The 23,133-nt window shown below is 53.3% G+C and overlaps 1 long non-coding RNA gene across 1 annotated transcript; it reads left to right on the top strand.

Annotated features, from left to right (window-relative positions):
- The first annotated feature begins 289 nt into the window (after positions 1-289).
- On the top strand, positions 290-11,079 carry LOC120891314 (uncharacterized). The gene is made up of 2 exons (XR_013434696.1): positions 290-789; positions 1,886-11,079. It is a non-coding gene; the product is annotated as an uncharacterized LOC120891314 (long non-coding RNA).
- The last annotated feature ends 12,054 nt before the right edge of the window (positions 11,080-23,133 follow it).

The following is a 23,133-nucleotide window of genomic DNA, read 5'->3' as shown; positions in this document are numbered from 1 at the left end:
GGCTGGAGGACAGAGAGGGGGAGAGAAAAGAGAGACAGACAGACAGACAAAGAAAAAGCGAGGCCGGCCGAGAGCGGAGGAAAACTGGAGGCTGAAGAGCGGCGCAGACGGAGGGGCGGGTGGACAGACCGACAGCCCCGGGGTGGACAGGACACGCCGGGCCCCAGCCCCACCCTCCGCTCCGAGCCCGCCCCATGCGCCCTGGGTGCGCCCCACCCCTCGCCCTGTCCCCAGTCCCCTGCTCCCCGCCTCCCGCCCGCCCGCGTCCCCTTCCTCCGGTCCCCGCTGCCCCCTCCATCTTCCGAACACGGCAGGGTTTTCTGGCGCCTTTGTAGCCGCCCCGAAGTGCGCGGCGACAATGGCGGGGTGACGGGGTCAATTCGCGCGGAGGTGGGACGCGCGGGCGCCGGGGAACAATGCGGGCGGCGCCGGGGAGCGCGGGCTTTGTGCGTGAGAACCGCGCCTGCTGCTCCCGCGCCCGTCGCCGTCGCCAGCCGCCGCTTAACCCCCTCGCGCCCTCGGCGCGGCCTTGAACTCGGGTCCTCTGCAGCCTGCCCCTGCCCCTGCCCACGAGGTGACCTTCCCGGAGCGTCTCCCGTCCTCCTGAAAACCAGGGGCGGATCTCACCCCTGACCCCTCCAGGAAGCTGGAGCTCAGCACCGAAGGGGCCACAGAGGACAGGGGGACAGGCCTCAAGGTCAAGGGCGCCTGGACAATGTCAGTCTCTACGGGCGCTGGCCACTGAGGCTCGGACCAGGCGGATGTCCTTCCACAGGGTCCTTCTCCACGGTGAGATACTCTCTGCTGGGCTCTGCCCGGCTTAGCCGTGTGACCTGAGGGGAGTCGCCCAGCCCAGGGTACAACGGCCACGCAGCAGGAAGAATGGCAAGCAGACCAAGGAGCTTGTCTTGTCTGCGGGCTCCAGATGTGGATGGACTGTTGGTTCTCTTTAGCAAGTTTGTGAGTCCAGGCTCTAAAATGTTGGTGACATGCAGAATCCGGGTGTTTAAAGGTCACACACCTGGCCCCCACCCAGAACCTGATAATGGGTGGGTAGGAAGGTGGGTCCAGCCTGGGCTGGCGATGGCCATATCACAGTGGCGTAGGTGTATGACATCTGCGCTGCCCAGGCCCATGGACCAGCTCTGGCCCATGATGTCCCCCGGGCTGTGCAGAGGCCACCCTCATTTCTGGCAGCTTCTCCCTGTGGCCTGCCATTCATCCCGGGTCTGTTTTAAAGAAAACCCCTTTCCCAGAGAAAAGCTATAGCCACATCTCTGGGACCCTCGAATGGTTCTGTCATCCCAAAGGAGGGTGGGAAGGATCTGAAATGTCCTCAAATCCAGGAGGAAGAGGGAGCAGCCGTGCCCAGCAGGTGCCTGCCGCCCGCGTGCCTGGGCGGGCACAGATGGAGTGGTTCTGGGCTGGGGGCAAGGGGCAGATGAGCACCCCTGGAGCCCCAGCTGCCTGTTATCTCTCCATTGTCTCCGTGTGTCCTCCCCCCACCGCCACCCCCTCCCCAGCTGCCCTTCTGTCATCTCCACAAGGCCCCCCCCTTGGCCAGCAGCCGTGCCCCAGGACTCCACAGGGAGCTGGAGAGAGGGTCCCCTCGGCCTCCATGCACCGCGGGTGGGCAGAAAGGTGGGGGCGGCGGGAGGCTGGGGAGGAGGGACAGGGGTGGCAGGGCACAAGGGGTGTGGGTCTGTAACTCACGCCCACCCCGCTCCTGTTTAACACACACTTCTCCGACGACTTGTCAGTGAAACCGTTAATTAATTAGCTAATCCCGCAATGAAGTGGATTCTAAATGGCTCTCCCCCTCCCAGCCTCCCATTTAGATAATTGCTGCCAAGGGATCTTTTGTGACAGTCATTTTTTCCAACAGGGATGGCCCTGGAACACGGAGGGAGACAGATTTAAAGAAGGGGTCAGCGAGCCATCCCCGAAGCTCCTGTTGGGGGAGACCCTCCCCGAAGCGGAGGCAGAACGGGCCATGGGGGTTGGTTGCTGGAGTCGGCATGAGGAGTGGGCAACGGGGACAGGCTCGGGCGTTTGGAGGTTGGTTTTTGATCTCAGTCTTCCTGGGTGGGGTTCCCAGGCAGGTAACGATATGAATACGCTAGAGGTGGCGCTGATGATGTCACCCTGGGCCAAGTGACATGCCCAAGGTCACAGAGCTGGTGCCTGGCAGAATCAGAAATGGCACCACGGTGTCAGCCACCACAACCCACCTTCCTGACCATCCTGGGGGGTTATGGGCCTCGGCCCCTGTCTCAGAAGGGAGGGACTGGAGGCTTGACCTCCCCACTGTGATCTTTCACCTGATGGTCCAGATGGCCCCACCCGGAAGCTCTGAGAGAGGGCCACTCCCCTAACCTGGACAACCAGCATCTATCCTCGACCACAATCTCTGTCCCCAGGCACAAAATGGATGAGCCAGGGACAGATCTGTGACCCAAATGGGGACAAGGAAACTCAGATCTAGGCTTTTTTTTTTTTTTTTTTTTAATGGAATGCTCAGGAAAGAAGTGTTCTCAATTCCTGTTTGAACCCCTGGATCCAGCCATGCCTGATGCCTGTGTATATTGGGATTTTTTTTTTCACTTATATAAATGTTCATTGTTGTGGCAGGTGCTGATGGTCACCTGTCAGCATCCACTTTCCTTCTTATCAACGGGATCCTGGTTTGTTTGAAGCAGTATCCAATTGCAAGAGCTTTCCAAACAGTCTTGTAGCTCTAAGTGGCCACATCCCCTGGTTCTGGGCGCTGAGTTTCTTGGAGAAAATGTCATTTCCAAAGAAAAGGACAAGGCCCTAGGAGAAAGCTCTGAGCCTTTGCCTCTCCACTGGTTTCCTGCCTGGATTGCAAATGCAGTGTTTATCATCGGATTCCTCGCTCTCTGTGGAGAGGAAACTGCGGGCTTATTTAAGGCATTGTACCCGTATTTCCATTACATGGGCCAAGCACAGGACGGAACAGGGTGTCCGTATTTGCAACCAAAAATCCCTGCCTGACACACTCTGTCTAAGGCACGCGAGAGGAAGAAAATGGCAGGATTGGGAGAAATGGCTTGGACTTCTCTATTTTCTCCAAGATGATCACCGTCTGGTTCTCGCATCTCTATTATCCAGCAAAGATAGCAATCTGGAAGGACCATAAATTGTAAGTAGATGGGGAAGAAAATTGGCCTTTAGCAAGGACTGGCTCCAGGCAATATTTCAAAAGAGAAGGTGGGAAGGGGTGTGGAAGGGATCTGTCACGTCTCCATCCACGCCAGGTGTGAGGGCCTGCCGGCTAAGACCCTTCCGGCACAACTGCTGGCCAAGGACCTGCCCTCTGCAGGGTGCTGGCCACTTTGATTAGTCAGGGCCTCCGTGCCGGCGAGGGCCCAAGGGCCTGAGAAACAGGGACTCAAGACATGTGAGGAGCCCTGGATGTCACAGCATGAAAATGATGGAGGATCACCACCCAAGGCTGATGGTCCTCACCCACTATTCCAGGGCCAGGTGATGGAGCCTGTTCTGACTGCAGAGCCGGATGACGCCGCCGCAGTCCCAGGAGAACCTGGGACCGAGCTGGTGGCACTGAGATGGGGTGCTCAGAAGGTGACCTATTGGCTTCAGAGGTGCCCCCTAGAGATATCCTAGCAGCTGGGACTCCACAAGAGACCCAGGCGAGAATCTCAGAATCTCAGCAGAGAGTCTCAGAACACTAGCTCCAGAGACACGTAGAACCACATTATTCTTGAAACTCCAGTGTACACGTCTTGGTATTTTAGAATTCCGTAATGTTAGACCCAGGGACTCTACAATTCCAGCCTTACAGGAACTTAGGACCATAGAATCTTAGAATTGGAGAAATCTTTTTTAAAAAAATTATTATATTTACTTACATTTATGCAGAGCTAAGGATGGAACCTAGTGCCTCACACATGTTAGGCAAGCACTCGACCACTGAGCGACCACTGAGCGACCACCACCCCAGCCCAGAACTGGAGAAGTCTTTAAAAACTGGACACCAAAAGTCTAACAGCTCTCCATTTATAGAATCTAAGGATCCTAAAACGTGAGAAAATGTAATGAGTAAAACATTAGAATTTAAAAACTGTAGGATATGAAGCTAATTAGTTTTATAAATGTCAGATTTAGGGGGTAACATATATCCTTGAAGTTTAAGAATTACATAAAATCATGGAACCACAGAGTTTTAGAATGTCAAATCATGAAATCTTGGGAGAAAGATCGAGTATATGGGACTTACTGAATTTTAAAATATTAGAATCACAGACTTTTAAAACCCTAAAGTGTTCGAGTCTTGGGGACCTTAGAGCTTATCCTGGCTCAACATCTTCCAAAGGCAGCAGCTGCTACTCTGGAAATCCTGACTCTCAGCATCTCTACCACCAGGCTGGCACAGGGTAGGTGTCAGTAGACACAAGCAAATAAGAATTCTTAAAAAGTGGAATCATGGGGCTGGGGGTGTGGCTCAAGTGGTAGCACACTCACCTTGCATGCGTGAGGCACTGGGTTCGATTCTCGGCACCACCTAAAAATAAAATAAAGATATTGTGCCCACCGAAATAACTAAATAATAAATATTTTTTTAAAAAAATTTTTTTAAAAGTGGAGTCACTAAGAGGAGAACAGAACAATACAGAGTGTAGCTTCCAAGTGTTAAAGGGTCATGATCTCAATCAATCTAACAGAGAAAGCAGAGGAGGAGGGGGAAGATAAACAGAAAATAAAAAGCAGCATAGTAATCAAACACACACACAAAGAGACACTAATACACACACACACACTAATTAAGTATGGCAATCAAAATTAAAAAATAAAATGAAAAAAATAATTTCAACTATGTTACAATAAATGTAAATGGTTAAAATCTGTTTATTAAAAGATCAAGATTCTCAGGTCAGATAAAGTACAGACTTGGTTATCTGTTGTTTACAAGAAATGACAGAAAAAGTTAAAACTAGCAAGGTGGGCATGGTGGTACACACCTGTAATCCAGTCTTTGGGAAGCTGAAGTAGGAGGATTGCTTGAGCCCAGGAGTGTGAGGCCAATCTGAACAACACAGTGAGACCGCATCTAAAAAGCAATAAATATGTTACATTCCACAGCCACAGGGATTTTGTGGATGTAATTAAAACATGTCTTTAAGATAGAGAGATGATTCTGACTTATACAGGTGGTGGATATGGCATGATCACATGACAAATTAAAAGCAGAGAACTTTCTCTAGCTGGAGTCAAGGAGATGTGGCTGAAGGAGAAGTCATGTTGGAAGCACAAAAATAACTCTGCTTGCCTTTGGTGGAAGGGGCCACGTGGAAAGCATGAGAAGGGCCCGGGGCAGCCTCCGAGGACAGAGATGAACTCCTCACCAACAGACTGCAGGGAGGTGGGGGCCTCGCTCCCACACCTGCGAGGAACCGACTTTAGTCAGCAACACAAAAGAGCTGGTACGTGGGTCCTTCCTCAGAGCCTCCACCAGGAAATCCAGCTCTAATGACACCTGGCCTTTGGTCTGGGGGACCAGCCAAGGCCATCTGAAATGATGACCCACGGAACTTCAAGAGAATAAATGGGTCATTTTCATCCAGTAAGTTGACGGCAACTTGACATTAGAAAATGACCAGAGTGCCATCCAGCATTGTTAGGAAGTTCTCCTTCCGGGACTGAGATTTGCCTCCTTGACACTGGCCTCCTGTGATCCTACCTCTGCACTCTTGGGCCCCCCATGACCCTACTCACTCCCTCACCCACTGGGAGCTTTTCTGAAGATTTTAAGTCAATTATCACAGCCCTCCTGGGACCTTCCCCTCCCATAGGCCACCATCCCTGGCTGTTTATAGGACTCAGTTTCCAAATCGGAGGCTCCCAAACTCACCCTCTTGGTGGCCTGGTCAAGAACAGTGACTCCCGTGACCCCCAGGTCGAAGGCCCCGGTGCCCCAGTTTGGTGATGAAGAGCTCATCCTGGATGCTGTCTCAGCTCCGCCTTCCGCTCCTCTCCCACCCCAGCTCCTGCTGGGGGCTCTGAGGAAGGACCCTCATGGCCTCTCCAAGGAGTCGATGGTTTTCATGCAGCGTCTGGGACACAGGAAGCTCTCCAAATACTTGCTGAGGGCATGGCAGGCTCATGACTGCATCCTGTCGATTTTAACCTCCAGGATATTCCCAAACTACCCACTCTTCTGTATCCCACCCCGGGGACCCAACACGCCATCGTTTCTTCCCTGGGAAAATGCAGCACATTCCACTGGAGTCCCACCTTCCACTCCCGCCCCAGCTCTCTGTTTCCCACACAATGGCTAAAGGGGTCTGGATAAAGCATCACCCTCTTGCTTAAAACCCTTCATCGACCACCATGCTCTTAGGACGGTTAAGCCCCTCCCCTGTGTGAGCTGGATCCTGCCACCTCTCCATCCTCATCTAGCACTACTCGGGTCTTAGGACCTCATTCTTATCAAGAACCTCCCACGTGGGCGTATAGTCTAGCTGTTCCTCTGCTTGAGTTGTTGTCTCACCTCCCTCCGTTAGGTGTACCGGTCAGGATGGGCTAAGCGATGCTGCCTTAACAAACACGCCTGCCACATCTCCATGGCTGAACCCAACAAAGGATCGTCTCTCACTCCCACTGCACGTTCCTCACGGGGAGCGCGGGGTGGGGCTTCTGCTGTGCTTCTGACTTCTGTGCTGGGTATTCAGCAAGATCTGAAATATTGCTGACGACCATGATCAGAAGGAAAAGAGAGATCGTGCACCAGGTGCCGACTCTGAGGTCTTCTCCACTCACCTTCTCTGGGTAAAGCAGTGGCCATTCCTGGTCCGTGGGGGCAGGGCAGGACAGTGATTCTCTGGCCCTGGAGGAAGGGAAGGAAGGAACTACACTCCCGATGACCCTTCCCCTTCCCTCCCCCTTCGGATTCCAGCTCAAGGAGGACTTGGTCCAGGAAGCTGCCCAGGACCTCTGAGCAAGTCCAGCCTCCAATCCTGGTCGCTCCGGCTATCAAATCTCTCACCTTACAGCTCCTGCCACAGCTGGGCTCTCACTTTTGCTTGTGTCATTGATGGAGTGACTTCTCTCCTGCAACCTGAGCTCCATGGGGATGGGTTATGGTGGCCCCAGTGTAAAAAGCCCCCATTTCCCCTCCACTTGCTTGCCGTGTCTCTCCTGTGTATTCGCCTTGCTCTTTCCTTGGTGCTGTCATTGTACAAGATCTTAAAGAGCTCGGCACCGTCCTGTGAGTGGGGGTGCGGTCTATACAGAGGGGTGTTGTTTAGCATTGAAAGAACTGAGCCACAGGCCACAGGAAGATACAGGGGACTTTAAAGGCGTATCGCCTATCGACAGGGAAGCCCTGCAATAAGGCATCCAAATATATGGCGCCCTGGACAAGGCAAAATGGTGAGATAGTGGACACGTCGCCGTGGTGACCATGGTGGGCCCAGGGCTCTGGGTGGGAGCCAACAGGAGAGCCACAGGGAAACTTTTAAGGCCCTAAAACTCTTCTCTGGGGTGCAGCGTGGGAGAAAGTAGATATGATGCAAAGTCTAAGTGACGGTGGGCATGATTGGCGGCTGGAAGACCCGGGCAGAAGGAACGGGGCCTGAGAGCTGTACCCTGGCGGATCAGTCCGTTCCCCACAAGAGCCCGGGCTGGCCTTCTGAAGCCACCGCACGCGCACACCAGGATGGAACGTGTGAGGGGACAGAGAGCCGATGGGAAGCAGGATTCTCACTGTTGGAGGAAAAGATTTCAGAGGGGCCAGGGGAGGAGGCTGGAAGGGCCCAGGTAGTCGTGGACTTGACGGGGGACATCAGCAAGGACTCAGGATCCGCTTAATGGATGTCCAGATGGTGCCGTGAGTTGGATCATTGCTTGCCTAGATTGTGGGTGGGCTCGGGTCTCAACACTGCAAAAAAATAGGTGAGAAGATAGATAGATAGACGGGATGGATAGATAGAATAGATAGATAGGATAGATAGAATGGATTATCTATCCATTCTATAGATAGATAGGATGGATGGATAGATAGATAGATGGATAGATAGATAGATAGATAGATACATAGATAGGATGTATAGATAGAAAGAATGGATAGATAGATAGATAGATGGATAGACAGATACACACATACAAAAATACACAGAGAGGTGTGTCCACGGAAGAGCTGGGGTGCACACGTACATTTCCTTGCTTTGACAGTCAGAAGGACACGGGCTAGCAAAGAGCCCTCTTGTTGGTTTGACACCATTCCCATAAAAAAGACCACGATTCCTCCGAGAAAAGGCTCCTTCTCATTTGGGGAAAGAAATAGAAATTCTGATCCGGGAACATCTTGGTGCGTCAGAACGTAATCAAGTGCTCAGAAAAAGAAGAAAAAAATCGCCCTCTCCGCCACGGGAACACGATCGAGGGACGGAGGGACTCGGGATCCAAATGGAAGAGCTTTCAGGGACCAAACCTGGAACCGTTTGAGCAAGAAGGTTCGTGCCGTAGAGATGCACGTGACCCACGTTGTGGAGTTCGTATCCTCGAGCCCCTGGTGACGCGAGGAGACGATGGTGGAATCGACAAGTGAGCGGGAGGATAAGACATTGCCCCGCAGAATTCCCACAAACCCCCGGCCACTCTGCACCCCGAGTTCTGCAGAGGGGCCCCGTGGTGCCTTCTTTTCAGAGAAGAGTCTGGAAAGAAGAAGAAAGAGCAGCCTCTCCGTGGAGCCGTGTCTCAGCCAGAGGGTCAGGACTGGCAGCCGGTGTCAGGCTCATGATGTCCCTGGGTGAGATGGGAGGTGACGGGAAGTGCATTTGTCCTCCATGGGCTTCTCCCGGACCCAGAGCTCCAGTGTGGTCATGAGAAAAACATCAGACACACCCAATAAAGGGGCAGCTTCCCGGATCCCTGGGCCCCTGCTCCACTCCTCAAAACTGTCAAGGAAGCCAAAGACCAGGGACGTCGGAGAAGCCAACCTGAGGGGCCCAGAGGGCACAGGCGACGTGGACCCTGGAGAAGGTCCCAGGACAGATAAAGGACGTGGGGTAAAAACCAAGGAATCTCAATCCAGTCTGGAGCCTTCACTAATAATAATAGTAATAACAAGAATAGCAATAACATATCGCTCTTGGTCCATGCATGTGACCACCGTGCCATACTAACGTACAATGTCCCTAACAGGGGACCTGGGCTGGGGTTCGTTGGTATCTCTCCGTTCTGCCTTCCCAGTTTTTTTTTTCTGTCTAGATGCCCCAATTTTCTAAGAATCAAACATTTGTTTTTTAAAAGATAAAGAGAACAGACGTGCCGACGTGTACCCACCGAGGACTCAATGGAGACGGCGCCGTCTGTCCCAACGCTCCTCCTGGGGAAGAGAGAACCCCTCGGTCCCCGAGCGTCCCTCTGACTGGAAGATCCCATTTATATAAAACTGAGAAAATGCAAACTCGTCCACATGACGGAAAGTGGGTCTGGGTCGCCCGGGGATGGGGCGGGGAGGGACAAGAGGGAGCCATTCCCCAGGGACTTTTTGCAGGTCACTACCTCCGTGGGAGGAAGGCCCCACAGTAGCACGAGATGCTGGAACTCACTAAGCTGTGCTGTGGGATCTGTTGTGTGGACGAGGCCCCGATCAGGGGACATCAAAGCCAGCGCGTGTAAACAAGTGGCCGGATTGGGGGCCAAGTCTGTGGGGAGCAGTGGAGGGGACCTGACAGTGGCTGGAAGGAGCCCCCCCCCCTCATCCGGGCATCAGTCCCCCGCTCCTGGGCCCCTGCGGTGGCTAATTCCCCTCCCGGAGGGAGGCCCTGGGAAAACAGGCCTCATTAGCCGAGGCCGGGCCTGGAGGAGCTTCGTGTTTGTTAAAGATTAATGGGGTGTCTCCCGCGAGCAGCCGAGGGGTCTCCTGGCCTCGTTTCTTCCAAATCAGCCCCCCGCCACGACTCAGCCTCGGTCACGGGGGAGCGGGGCCTCCCGAGAGCGCAGAGGGAAGGGGCTGCGGAGAGCTAATGGCCTCCCCCGGCCTCCCCTGCAGGACACAGAGCAGGCAGAGGCGGGGGAGCCCTGGGCTAGGGACGCCTGGTTCCCTTCTCCCACCGCCCAGAGCTCAGCCGGCCACAGGCCATTGTGGATCCCGACCGTGCTGCCTGGGTGGCCGGCCACTCCTCGGTGGACACATCTTCAGAGTCTTCTTTGACACGTCTCTGGGTTCTGCAGCGATCGTCCTCCGACCGGTGGTCTTCATTTCTGGAAATAAGCCCAGGTGAGGGACTCCAGCCTGTGCCCCGAGGATGCCCACTCGTCCCTGTTTGAAGTCTGTGAGCATCACGAACCCAGGAAGTGATCGCCACTATGTTCCCAGCATCTAGTAGGTGCTCAGTCGTTGTTTGTTGAATGAATAATGAACATGCCGTCTCTCCATGTATCAAAGCGCTGTCTGGTCCTGACAGCTCTGCTTGTGTGCGGTCACCTCCCTGCTGCAGGCCCACCCACCCACCTCCAAGGATGCTTTAATGAGGAGCTCCACCTCCGCTCCTTTTTATTTTTTATTTTGAGGTGAGGTTGCCCATGCTGGACTCAAACTTCCCATCCTCCTGCCTCAGCCTCCCAAGTGCTGGATGACAGGGGTGCACCACTGTGCCCAGCTCCTACTTTCTATTTTGTTCACCCCGCCCCCACAGAGCCGCCAATGACCTTTGAAAACCGCAAGCAGACTGAGCAAATCCGACAACCCCCAACCAGCCAGTGGATTCCGTCACTCTCAGAACGAAAGAGCCTTTCCTGGTCCGGCCACTTCTCACCCTCACCCCACATCCCTCCACGCTGCCCGTCTCCAGGGCTCCCCCTGTCTCCCTCACTCCATCCGACCTGAGCCTCTTGCTGCTCCTCAAATGCCCCCAGCATGTTCCCTTGGTCCACTGCCTGGAGCTCCCTCCCCAGGGACCTCCTGCTCCACGCTCCCTCCCTCCCCGCCAAGGCTCTCCTATGGTTTCCTTCCTCGCTGAAACCCTCTTCCACACATCAGTACAATTTTGATGTCATATTCTTTAAAAATAAAAACTGATACAAAAAGTCTATGATGACTCCAGATCCCACCAATGGATAAAGAGATAAATACAATGTGTCCTCCCCAGACGATGGAATACGATTCAGCCCTGAAAAGTCGTGAAGGCCTGGCTCCTTGAGAACGTGACGCTGAGGAAAAGAAGCTAGACACACGGGACCTCGTGTCATGTGATTTCGCGTCCATGACACGTCCCGAGCAGACAGATCCACAAAGACGGCAAGATCAGCAGTGGTGAGGGGCGGGGGAGGAGGACTGGGGAGTGACCACTTAGTGGGTAGGAGGGTCTTTGTTGGATGAGGGAAATGTCCTGGAATGAGATGGGGGAGAGGGTCACACCATAGTGACCATGGGGGAGAGGGTCACACCACAGGCTTCCTGGATCTCGGATGGATGTGCTGGACGACACGTTGAAATGGGCAAAATGAATGTTGTGTTACAGGAGTCTCATGTCAATTTTTTTAAAAAAAATCTAAGATGTCAACATTTTCAATAACCACATCTTGGTGAGCCAGGGGGCGCCTGAGGCAAGAGGAGGGACCAGTCACATGGGTCTGCGTCCCCCGCCCCCCACCAAGTCTGAGCTCACGCATCCCATTTTCGAGGGCTATTCTTGGTCACCTTTCTCGGCATCCCCTCTACTGCTGCTTGGCTTTTCTCCCCTAACGGCCGTGTTGATTTGTGTGGTAACCACTTTGTTACATGGGCTTCGAGATGATGGACCTTGCCCCTGGGGTTGGTTATAGACACCCAGCATCCCCAGCACCCAGCCCTGCCCGGCCCACAGTGAGCCCTGGGTAGCACTGGATGGAGGGATGGGTGGTAGGTGGATGGGTGGATGGATGGTGGGTAGGTGGATGGAAGGATGGAAGGGTGGATAGAAGGATGAATGGTTGTCGGATGGATGGATGGATGGGCACATATGTGGGTGGGTGGATGAATGGATGGATGGATGGATGGATGGATGGGTGGGTGGATGTGTGGGTGGGTGGATGGATGGATGGATGGTTAGGTGGATGGATGGGTGGGTAGATAGGATGAATAGTTGGACGGACAGACAGATGGATGGATGGATAGATGGATGGGCAGATGTGTGGGTGGGTGGATGTGTGGGTGGATGAATGCATAGATGGGTGAATGGACAGATGGGTGGATGGATGGATGGTTAGGTGGATGGATGGGTGGGTAGATAGGATGAATAGTTGGACGGATGGACAGATGGATGGATGGGTGGATGGATGGATGGACAGACGGATGGATGGATGGATGGATGGATGGGCAGATGTGTGGGTGGGTGGATGTGTGGGTGGATGGATGGATGGATGGGTGAATGGACAGATGGGTGGATGGATGCAAGCTGGGGAAAACAGGCTTCCTGGATCTTGGAGGATCTTGGATCCTGGATCTTGGAGGATGAATCCAACCGAAGCCAGGGTCAGGAGGGAGCTCCCCAAAGGCATTCAAGGTCCAGTGTCTGGATCCGAAGCCCCTGCCCTGCACCCAGCACCGGGGGCTGGGGGATTCTGGTGGAGGATGCTCCCTCACAGACCACGGTGGGTGGCCAGTGTCTTCCTGAGGTCCTCGTGGAGGAGGGTCCCAGTCCTGCTGGGGGCGGGCCACGCTGGTGGTGTAGGCCCCGGGCTGTCAGGGGAGTTGATGAACAAGCTCCGCTCTGGGGGCCCGCAGCGCAGCCCAGAGACCAAGGAATTAGCGTTGTTTGCTGAGCAAACACTGCTGGGCGGAGGAGCCGCTGCGAGTGTTGAGCACACATCTCGTGTTTGTGCTGGCAAACAGCCCCACCTGCCCGGCCCCTGGACAGACCATGCGAGGAGAATGCAGCAGCCGGGGAGCACCAGGGGCTGCCGGGAGAGCTGCCTGCAGGGCCCAGAGGGGAGACAGCAAGGGCACCCAGAGAAGTGTGCCCAGCCCGAGGCACCTGGCGAGGCTGGGAAGACACAGGGCGCCTGACCTGGGGACACTGGAGGGTCCCCTCTCTGGCTCCAGCCTGTCCACACGAAGCCTTAGGGGGTCAGGCAGGGAGACCCTCCAAGGCAGACTCCCTCGGGTTTCTTGCTGTGTGAGGGTAGACAGGTCACAGCACGTCTCTGATCCTTGCTTGGTGTCCTCGTGAGGACTGATGAGACAGCCGGTATTTCCAGAGCCTGTCCCACAAATGCTAGCGTCCCCGTGTCTGATTTCCTAAAGCAGGGACAAGAGCACGGCCACCCCCGTGGGCCCTTTGTGTTCAATATTGTTTCAAACCTGATGAAAAGGTATGAGAATCACAAATCCCCGAACACGGTGTGTTTCCCCCGTTGTTGGTATTTGGGCACCTTGGCTGTCCCCACCCGTCTGTCTATCCGTCCGCCACCTCTATCTCTGCTTCCTTCTCTTGAACCATCTGCCAGGAAGCTGGCCCCTGCCCTGTTGCTGATGCGGCCCTCCTTGGTGCCGTGTGCAACTCCTCATCGCGGGGACATTGACAGAGACACCACGACATTATCAGGTCAGGAGCGTGGCCTTGCGCAGCTCCGTCACCTAACACACGCCTCAGACTTTCTGGGAGAAATAACTGACCTCCTAGGTCAGGCGCTGGACGGAGCCAGGCACATAGTAACTGTGCAGGAAACACCCTCTGTTTGAATCCTGAGGTTGGTATGGTGACAGCTGCTGAGCAGAGGGGTGGCCCGGGCAGGGCAGGGTGAGGGCCCAGGGGGCTGAGGGCAGCCGCCAGCCAGCCCAGCAGAGGGCTCCGGGGCCAGCAGGACCCCCCAGGAGCCCAAGGTCTCGCTTTTGGGGGACCCTGAAGTATCCTTCTCAGAGCCTCCACTTACCCCATCTTCCAAATGGACCTCGAGGCTGCCCAGAGCGAAAAGTGAGACCTCACTCTGCCCGGGAAGGTACCAAATCTGCGTGAAGACCGGGCACAGGCTGCGTCCCCCTTACATTAAAGCCCGGCACAGCCCAGCAGCCAGTGCCTGGACTGTCCCTCCATGTCCACTTCCACCTGTGGACCCAGCTCCACGGGCAGAGGCTCACTGAACCCCCAATTCTTTTAATATCTGTTGTTTGGCTTCATGGAACCTCGGGCTCCATTTCTTCTAGAACTGTTATGTAGCCATTCACTCAAAAAAATTTTTCTTGAGCACGTACTATGAACCAAACTCTGTTTCTGGCATAGAATACAAGACCGACAAGGCCGCTACCCTCAGGAAGAGGACGCTCTGGCGGAAGCAGGAGGACAATATATCGATGTTGATGATGATTATGAACTACATGCCTGCGGGGCATGTAGTCCGTGCCCAGGAAAAATTCTAAGTACCTTACGAGTATCTCATTTAACCACCTTGACAATCCCGAGATGGAAAAATTGGGCCCAGAGATTGAGTAAGTACCCAAGGTCACACAGCAAAGAGGTGAGGGCCTCACAGATGTGCCAGGAGCTACAAGGGAAATTAAGGGGTGACCTTCTGGGAAGTGGGGGGCTGGGAGATGACTTTAGATTACCTGGTCGAGAGGATGGGGGGCTGGTGCCAGAGCAGGGACCCACACATGTGAATAGCCGGGCACACGCGGGAGAACAGGGCCGGGCGGAGGGGCCAGCTGGGCGCTGGAGGACCAGAAGCCAGGCCAGGGAGGGCGTGTGGCTGGGAGATGCTCAGGCTCCAAAACCAGGTGCTGGGAGGTTCCCCCGCACCCTCCTCTCCTGCTCCCCAAATCCCTCCTCTGCTCCCCAGCAGCCGCTTGAGGCTTTTCCTGGGGGGACAGTAAGGCCATCCTGTGCCCTAAGAGAAACTAAGGGACAGCGCCGGGGCTGAGCGCATGCCCCAGGATACCACGAGAAAAGCTCTCTCCGTCAGCCCTTCTCCGACTCCACATAGACCCACTACCCCTGGCCAGGCACCGGGCAGCCCCCCAGGGGCGTCCCGACCCTACCCTTTGCATCCCACAAGCAAGAATCACAGCTAAATTTTACCAAGAAGGGCAGAAGGCGGTGACCCGTGGGATCAAGTTGAGACACACCTGGACCCTAGCAGCTGGCTGTGTGACATTGGTGGAGAAATGATGGGTCCCTGAGCCTTAGTTTCCTTGTCTTTCAGTTACAGAGAACAATATGCATCCCTGCCTGGAGCCGTTGTGAGGATTCCAGAAGATAATATATGTAACACAGTAAATGCTCAGTAAACATGATGGTTACAAAAGGAGAACTCTTTCCTCTCTCTCTCTCTCTCTCTCTCTCTCTCTCTCTCTCTCTCTCTCTCTCTCTCTCTCAATGGACTCCCAGAGTTCAAGATAGCATTAACAGCTTCAGCAGGGTCATGACCTTACATCTAGAAAAGAAAGATCTTTTCTTTCTTCCCTTTCTTATTCTACCACTAATTCTTCTCCCTTATTTTCATGATTGTTCTGAAGGTGTTGTAGTAAAACGTGTACTTATTTATGTGGAAGTGCTTTTTACATATGCAGGCTCTATGGCTTGTTCTGCCCCTGCTCTTCCCACCCCAGCACTCTGCTCTTTGGGCCATCCATGCTGTTCCCTGTGCATCTACTTTGTCTCCATGGCAGTTGCTTAGTTTGGGTCAGAGACAAGGACTTGGCTGCAGGTAGCTTCCTGATCTAAGATCCCAGACCACAGGGAGGAGGGAGCAGGGAGAGGAAGGCCAGGAGAAGCCAGCGCCAGGTAAGAGAGTGATCAAGGTCACTGCCATGGAGCTCCGTCTGCTAGGACCCCCTGGGTGTACAGAACACCCCTCAGGACTGGCCCTGAAGAACCAGGTAAGGAGCGTGCAGATGGGATGCCTGGTGCTCCCGGACCCTGTTAGCTGAGATTCCCCAGGGACATGACCCCCAGCTGCTAATGAACAGAGCACATCCACATCAGAGAAGGCCACCAGGAACATGCCCAAGGTGGGAGCCAGCAGGGCAGGGTCTGCACTCACACAGAGCTGTGGGAGGGGACGGTAACCTGGGCAGGGCTGTGGTGTGAACACCTGCACACTCCACCTGGGCACCCTGCGCAGGAATAACAATGCTGGGTGAACTTCCGGGATGTGGCCCCCTGTGGACCTGGGTCAAGACTCACCAGGCTTTAGGATTTCTTCCCTACGTCCAGCAGTGGAATATTCAGGCGCACCTTAATCTGACTCTAACCAGGCTGTGCTATGTGGGTGGGCTCCTGCCCTGTGTCCTCCCCAGCACTTCATATCACTCATCTTTCTAATTGTGTCCCTCTAAGGGGGAGCCTTCGGCAACGCTGCCATCAAGTCACATGACCACTTTTATATTTCACTATATCAACTAGGTTAGGGCGAGCTGAGGGGTCAAAGGGGGAAGCCTGGCCAGAAACAGGAGGTAAAAGGAGAGGAGGCCAGCTCTCCCCAAAGAACCAAGATCCTCAGGGAAGCACAGGAACCCAGCCAACCCCGGGCTGTTCCTGGGTCCCCGCAGGATTCCGACTTGTCTTCCAAAGGATGAATGCCTGTCATTGAACTTGAAGATGCTTATCATGGAACCCTAGGAGATAACACACAGTAGGCATTCAGACTCGCTCCTCCAGGAAGACCCAGGCACATAGTGAGCCCATATCCGTGTGTTTTAAAATGCAAGCTGCAGGTGGAGAACTCCACTTTCCCAATCTGAAAACACCACCTCTCAGCCATGGGGGTCTGCATTCCAGGGAGGGGGGGGGGTAGGGACGGCCTATTGATTTCCCTTTACCGCCAAGTGATAGATTTGCTGATTGACAAGAGAAAGAACCAGGAGGAGTGGGTGGGCTCTGAGCAAGAGGATCCCACAACTGCCGTGCCCCACCCGGGTCCCCAGAGCCACTGTCAAATGTACAGGAATTTGGCCAGCGGGGTTTTCAATCCCCCCACAAAGTTCCCTTAAACTTAAATAAATCAGTAAAGCAGGTAAGGGATCCCAGAGCCCGCCGCCTCTGGGTTCTTTAGTTGTCTCTTACTGTTGTCTGTGCACTTGAGGCGACTTGCATCTCCGGGGCCTCGGTATTGCTCCTGTGTCTCCCCCATTCCTCCAGGTGGGGTATTTACACCACGGAAATTGACAAACTCTTTCTACCAGGAATTGGCTTTCCCCATAGCATGGCCAGATGCAAGCCAGCACCTCGTGGCCTGCACCAGAGCATGCCCTTCTCGCCGGCCTCTCTGGGTGCACGAGGGAGGGCCCAGGATCCCTGGCTTTATTTAGGGGGCTTGTTGCGGGTGGGCAGCACAGTGCAGAGAATGTCATGCCCCGCTCACGCCCCGTGCCAACCAGGAGGGAGAAGCAATCCGCTCCCAGCCTATGCATCCCTCCTCCTCCTCCCCCGGCCAGTCACAGGGGCTCAGAAAGGGCAGACATGATCGGTGCTCAATTCCCGCCATCTTCTCCTAACCACCCTAACTGCCCCGCGCCTCCCCAGCCAACGGCAGCCTGCAGCCAGAGAATGAGGCAGCACTTTCCTCCCGAGAACGACTCCCGATAATTGGGGCTCCTACTTGTGATTTCTCTGCCTTCTATTTTCCCCGAAAAATGCCTGGTCGTAATTGCCCATCCTCCGGCATGGAGAGGGAGCCGGCCCTTCTGCCGCTCAAACTCCCAATTGGGCTATTACCGCCCCGGCCCACTTTCTCTTAAATGGCCTGGCCGCGATTTGTCGACATTGTAAAGAAGAAGGGACTCATCTTTCTCCGGCTCAGATAGAAGGAGAAGATAGGAAGACTCGCTTTATCTTTCTGGGCTGGGAGGCAGGCAATGAGATGGTTTCTCGATTCTTCTTTTTTTTTCTTTTCTTTTTTAAAAAAATAAATAAATAAAACTCAAGCTAATCTATGGTTCCATTTCATAGATGAGGAAAGCAAGGTTGGCAATTGACTGCACATTCCTAATATCCCAACGAAGGTGAGATCAGAGGCAGAACTGTCCAGGTCTTAGGAGGCTCCAGAGGGTCCCTGCTCACATCATAACAAACCTAATAAAAGCACGAGAGCCTTTTAAAAATCAGTAGCTGTTTTCACCAAAAATAATACATACATACATACATGCACACATACAAGTGGACTTTTCACATTCTCCTTTTGCGATTTGGTTCTAAGGACTCATGGGATGGTTGGCTGGGATTGGTTTAACCCTTCCTGGGCCCGTTCAGGAATTTCTAAGTGAGAAAATCTGAACTAAAACTGAAAGGGGGTGTTGTTTAGAAATAGGAATTCTTGATCCAAAAAAAAAAAAAAAAAAAAGCTATTTCTGAAAGACAAAATTTAGGCCAGGGGGAGGGGATTCCACTAACGAGGGAGCAGAAAGTGACCTTCTTGGCACCCTTCTGGGCCACAGGTGTTCCCAGTAGAATGGGCAAGAGGAGGCGAGGTCACCCATGGAAAGAAGAAGAAGCCCCGCCCGCCCCACGCGCTGTTTTGATACGTAGTGAGATGTTGGCGAATGTGAAACGGTCCAATTAGTTCACTTGACATAAAATATGTCGTGGAAGCTTGAAACCTTGAGGAGGGCTTTCTCTTCTTACTCTGCAGCCGACCGTTCCCCTCCAGGGCGCAAAACACTCCCCTGAAGGCCGGGGAGGCCGGGGAGGCCCGGCCTGGGCGCCCCAGCTCGTGCGCTCCGCCCGGGGCGCGCTCGGAGGAGGGCTCTCCACGGTGAGGCCCCTGGAAGCTCAGCCACTCTGACAGAGCCCGACGTCTCTATTGCCCCTGTCACCACGGATCACACCTTCTCACGCACTCTCGCCTCGCCACCCACGTGCCACCCCCTGCGCCTCCCATCTCCAGCCACCAGCACAGCGGGGACCCAGAGGGGGCGCAGCCCTGAGCCCAAGGTCTCCCCGGCCTTGGCTCGGTGGCCGGGGGAAGGTGGGGTGGGGGGAGGTGGGGTGTCCCGGAGAAGCCCCCTCCCTCCCCTCCCCTCCCCCTCCCGGCGCTCCGCAGCCTCCCCCGTGGTCGGAAAGACGTCAGGTCTTTGTTGGGGCGGCCGGGGACGCGGGCAGCAAGGGTCTGAGAAAGTGGACGGGGTGTGGGGGGCGGAGAGGGGAGGGGGCGGAGGGGAAGAGGACGGATTCTCCGTATCTAAAGGGGAATTAAAGTGCTTTTACTGGAGTGAAGAAATCAGCTGAAGAATGGCCTGAGAACAAAAGCCGAAAGTCTGCGCACAAGGCGCGCTGAATAGGGCCGATCCCCTTAAGTTTGTAAGCCCCCTCCCCGCGCCCTAAGCCTTCCTCACTCGCTGCTGCCGAGAACAAATGCGGAGGAGGAAAACACAGCCGGGGGAGGGGAGGGGGGTGGCAGAACTAGGGGAGAGAAACCCTAAAATAAAAGGTAATCCCTCGGGCACTTTTGCCCTCCCAGAGCCGACCAGGAATCTGATTAAAGGTCGCAGATGAAGCCATTGCGCTATTCACATGCAAGAAGCAGGATTTACAAGAAAAGAGAGAGGGAAGAATAGGCGGAGAGCAGAAAAGAGGAATTATTTGTGTCTCTTAATGCTTGCTAAGCACCGAAGACAGGGCTCGGGGCTCGACGCAGAAATCTGGTGCATCCCACCCTCTGCCCCTCGGGCCCCCGCCGAGTCTCAGCCCCAACTTCCCTGCACACACACGTGCGCGCGCGCGGGTGCGCGGGCGCTCACGCACACTATCACAGGGCCTGTGTGCTGGGCCGCTGGGCCAAACCAGACTCACAAGAGAATAGCAATTAACCTCCCGTCCCTGGCTGACAGTGATCTAATCAAACCAGCCATCCCCGATTCTCTCTTTGTGCCCACAGCATGGTGGCCTAGGCTGCGGACGGTTTGGGACCTGACCAGGAGGAGAGTGAGAGTCTTCCAAGGGATCCTTGTGGCTACCCTAAGATGCTCAAGGAGCTAGCTGGCTGAGGCTCCTGCCCACCCACCCCCACTTCCTCTTTAAAATGAGTTCTGCCTCAGGACCTTTGATCATGACACAGATCTGTGCCTAGGATGCAGTTCCCCACCCTCAGAAGGTGGTAGCCTGCTCCACCTGACTGCCTTCTCTCCCCGGAGACCACCTCACCTTTCCTTGCTCTCAGCTCTCTTGAAACCCAAGGTCATGACAGATGTGAAGGGCATCAAATGTATGAAACATTAGAATTCATTATGGCATAAATAAATTTATAAGTATCTATGTAAATACATTTGAAATATGTGAATGAACCACATATTTCTTTAAATTTTTGTAGCTGTAGATGGACACATCCTTTATTTTATTTGTTTATTTGTATGTGGTGCTGAGGATCAAACCCAGTGCCTCACACATGCTAGGCAAGTGCTCTGCCACTGAGCCCCAGCCCCAGCTGCCCATACACTTATTTCTTGGTGCTCTTGTTGAGCTCTGCACAGAAATGCCAGCAACAGGAGGGTGGAGACAGGGGCTTCTGGGCTCCCCAAGGTGCGGCCTAGGAGTTGGCATTGAGAATGTGGTCTTCCCAGTCTTGCTGAGTGAATGAATGAATAGGGAAGGGGGTCCCAGAGGTCCTCAGCCATCAGGCATCCAGAGCACAGCGCTCAGGGCCCACGAAAACGCGTGAACACGGATCTCTTTTAAAATTAAAAGGACACATGAATATAAAAACATAGTAATCATGAATCCAACCTGGATTATGTTCGTTTTTATATCAGCCCCATCATAAAACATACTCATTTATTTTCTCCATGGAAGAAGGACCCACACAAGTCCTGGTGGCCTGAGTTCTTGAAAGCAGAGCAAACAGGATGCTGGGTTTCTCCCCACCGTGGTGGGAATGGGAGGTTCAAGGTCACGTGGGATTCCCTCATTCATTCATTCATTCATTCATTCATTGAACAGGCATTAGGTGAGTGGACCATATGCCAGGCACTGTCATGGGCCCCGGGGACACAGCACTGCACAAAACTGACCCAAATTCCTGTCCTCCCAGAGCTGACCATCCGTCCAGTGATCCATGCACGGACTGGACTCGCCAAGGCACGTGGACAAAGATGTGCAGATCACTACCTGGTAATGGACATGCCACATCCTTGGAGACTCTGACCCAGAGAGAGACGGGCACAGGGGCCCACGAGGACGGGAGAAGGAAAAGGCTGTTCCACCCCCGAAGGAGACCAGGTGCCCAAAGCCTTGGGGCTGAAGGATTGCGGCACAAAGATTTTTTTTTTTTTCCAGAGAGGATGGCACCATCTTCTCAGAGCCAAACCCAGACAAAGCCACTAAACATTAGGATTCCATTTCAGACCCACTCGATTTACGAGAATGACAAGTTTATATGGTAATAAAACAGAGGAGAGGGGACCCCGACCGTGGGTGGGGAGGTAGCCTAGGCATTTTACAATTCATCAGGATACTGGCTCAGGCGCTGGTTTTCAAAGTACTGTATTTTCTTATTACAAAACGAACACACACTCATGGTAGAAAATGGAGAAATTCGGGGGGAAAGTCAGCTTCTAGGAGACTTGCTAAACCCCGGCACCCAGAGAACCCAGCCTTCCTTTCTTTCTTTCTTTCCTGTCTTTTTTCCATGCAGACATAAAAACCTGTTTTATGTTATTCCATCCAAAACCTTGGCCCGTGCTTTCTTCACTCAACATCTAAAAAAAGTCTTCGTGAAAAAAACTTATTTCATCAAGTAATTTATTTATTTTGCAGCACAGGGGGATTTTGTGTTCTAGGCAAGAGTCCTGTAGCTTTTTATTTTATTTTATTTTATTTTATCTTTGGTACCAGAGATGGAACTCAGGGGCACTCCACCGCTAAGCCACATCCCCAGCCCTATTTTGTATTTTATTTAGAGATGGGCTCACTGAGTTGCTCAGCACCTTGCTTTGGTTGAGGCTGGCTTTGAACTCTTGATCCTCCTGCCTTGGCCTCCTGAGCTGCTGGGATTACAAGTGTGCGCCACCAAGCCTAGCTCTCCTGTATCTTATTTTAAAACTATTCTTTAAACATTAATTTTAAGTTCATAGTGGCTTTTACTGATTCTAAAAGAATAGATCGCCTCATTGCAGAAAAATCACAAAGTAGAAAAAAAAATTAAACACTATTTGTAATCTGATTCGCTAAAGAAGATCGTTAGTGACATTTTAGTGTAGGGTGTGTCTGTCTTTTTTGCCTTGCACATAGACTTTATTTTTTTAAAAAAGGAATCTTTTTCCACATGTAAAGTTTCAGATCTTTCGCTCTTTCACTTTTGATGGCTTTACAACATTTCATCCTAACCCATCCTCTGTTGAAAATTATTTAGCTCATTTCTGGTGTTTCAATATTATGAAAAATCAAATGAAAATCTTTCTGTATTCAGTTGCATTTCCAACTCTTCCCCTGGAGTAGAATCCTGAACAATAACAAAGCAACCAACTCATACCAAAGAAGTTGAAGTTACAGCTCAGGGCACTGTAAGGGGATAGCTGTTGTAGCTGTCAGGGAGGGAAGGGTGAGGCTGCAGAACAAACAGTCCCAGCGGCTTGTTTCTCAGTCCCAGTGCATTGTAGGTTAGCAAGGAAGCTTGAGGTCCCGGGTTGATTTGGAAACAATCTTCCATGACCACAAAAGGATGTGCTCGGAAGACTCAGCCTACACGTGACTGTGGGGGTTAGGGTTTTTCTGTTTATTTGTTTTTGGAGATGGGGGTCCTGCTTTGTTACCCAGGCTGGCCTCAAACTCTGGGCTCCAATGATCCTTCTGCCTGGGCCTCCTGTTTAGCTGGAACCACAGACACATACCACCTTGCTCTGCCGTTGAGTTGAAATGGCGTGCAAGGGCACAGTCCCCAAGCCCTGGATGCCCCAGAGGCCCTCCAGGTGAAGCTCCCGTTCACCCGCCCTGGTCTGCATTGGCACCACTGAGTTCTCATTTCTCAACAGAGCCTCAAGAATTCAAGAAGCCACAAGCACCCCTAGCCCGAGAATCCTTTTATTGGACGGAGTGATCTTTAAATGTCTTTTTCCTTGGTGTTTTTTAATATTTTTAATTATGACAATCATGTTTTCTTCAGCTGCTCTTTTTATCATTTTGCTCTTGCTCTTCACTTCTGTTCACCCGTGGGGAACCGTGTGGCCTCGTCTAGATT

The sequence above is a fragment of the Ictidomys tridecemlineatus genome, chromosome 2 (assembly GCF_052094955.1).
Source record: "Ictidomys tridecemlineatus isolate mIctTri1 chromosome 2, mIctTri1.hap1, whole genome shotgun sequence".
NCBI lineage: Eukaryota > Metazoa > Chordata > Mammalia > Rodentia > Sciuridae > Ictidomys > Ictidomys tridecemlineatus.
The sequence above is the reverse complement of the archived record's forward strand: the minus strand, read 5'-3'. Positions and strand labels throughout refer to the sequence as shown.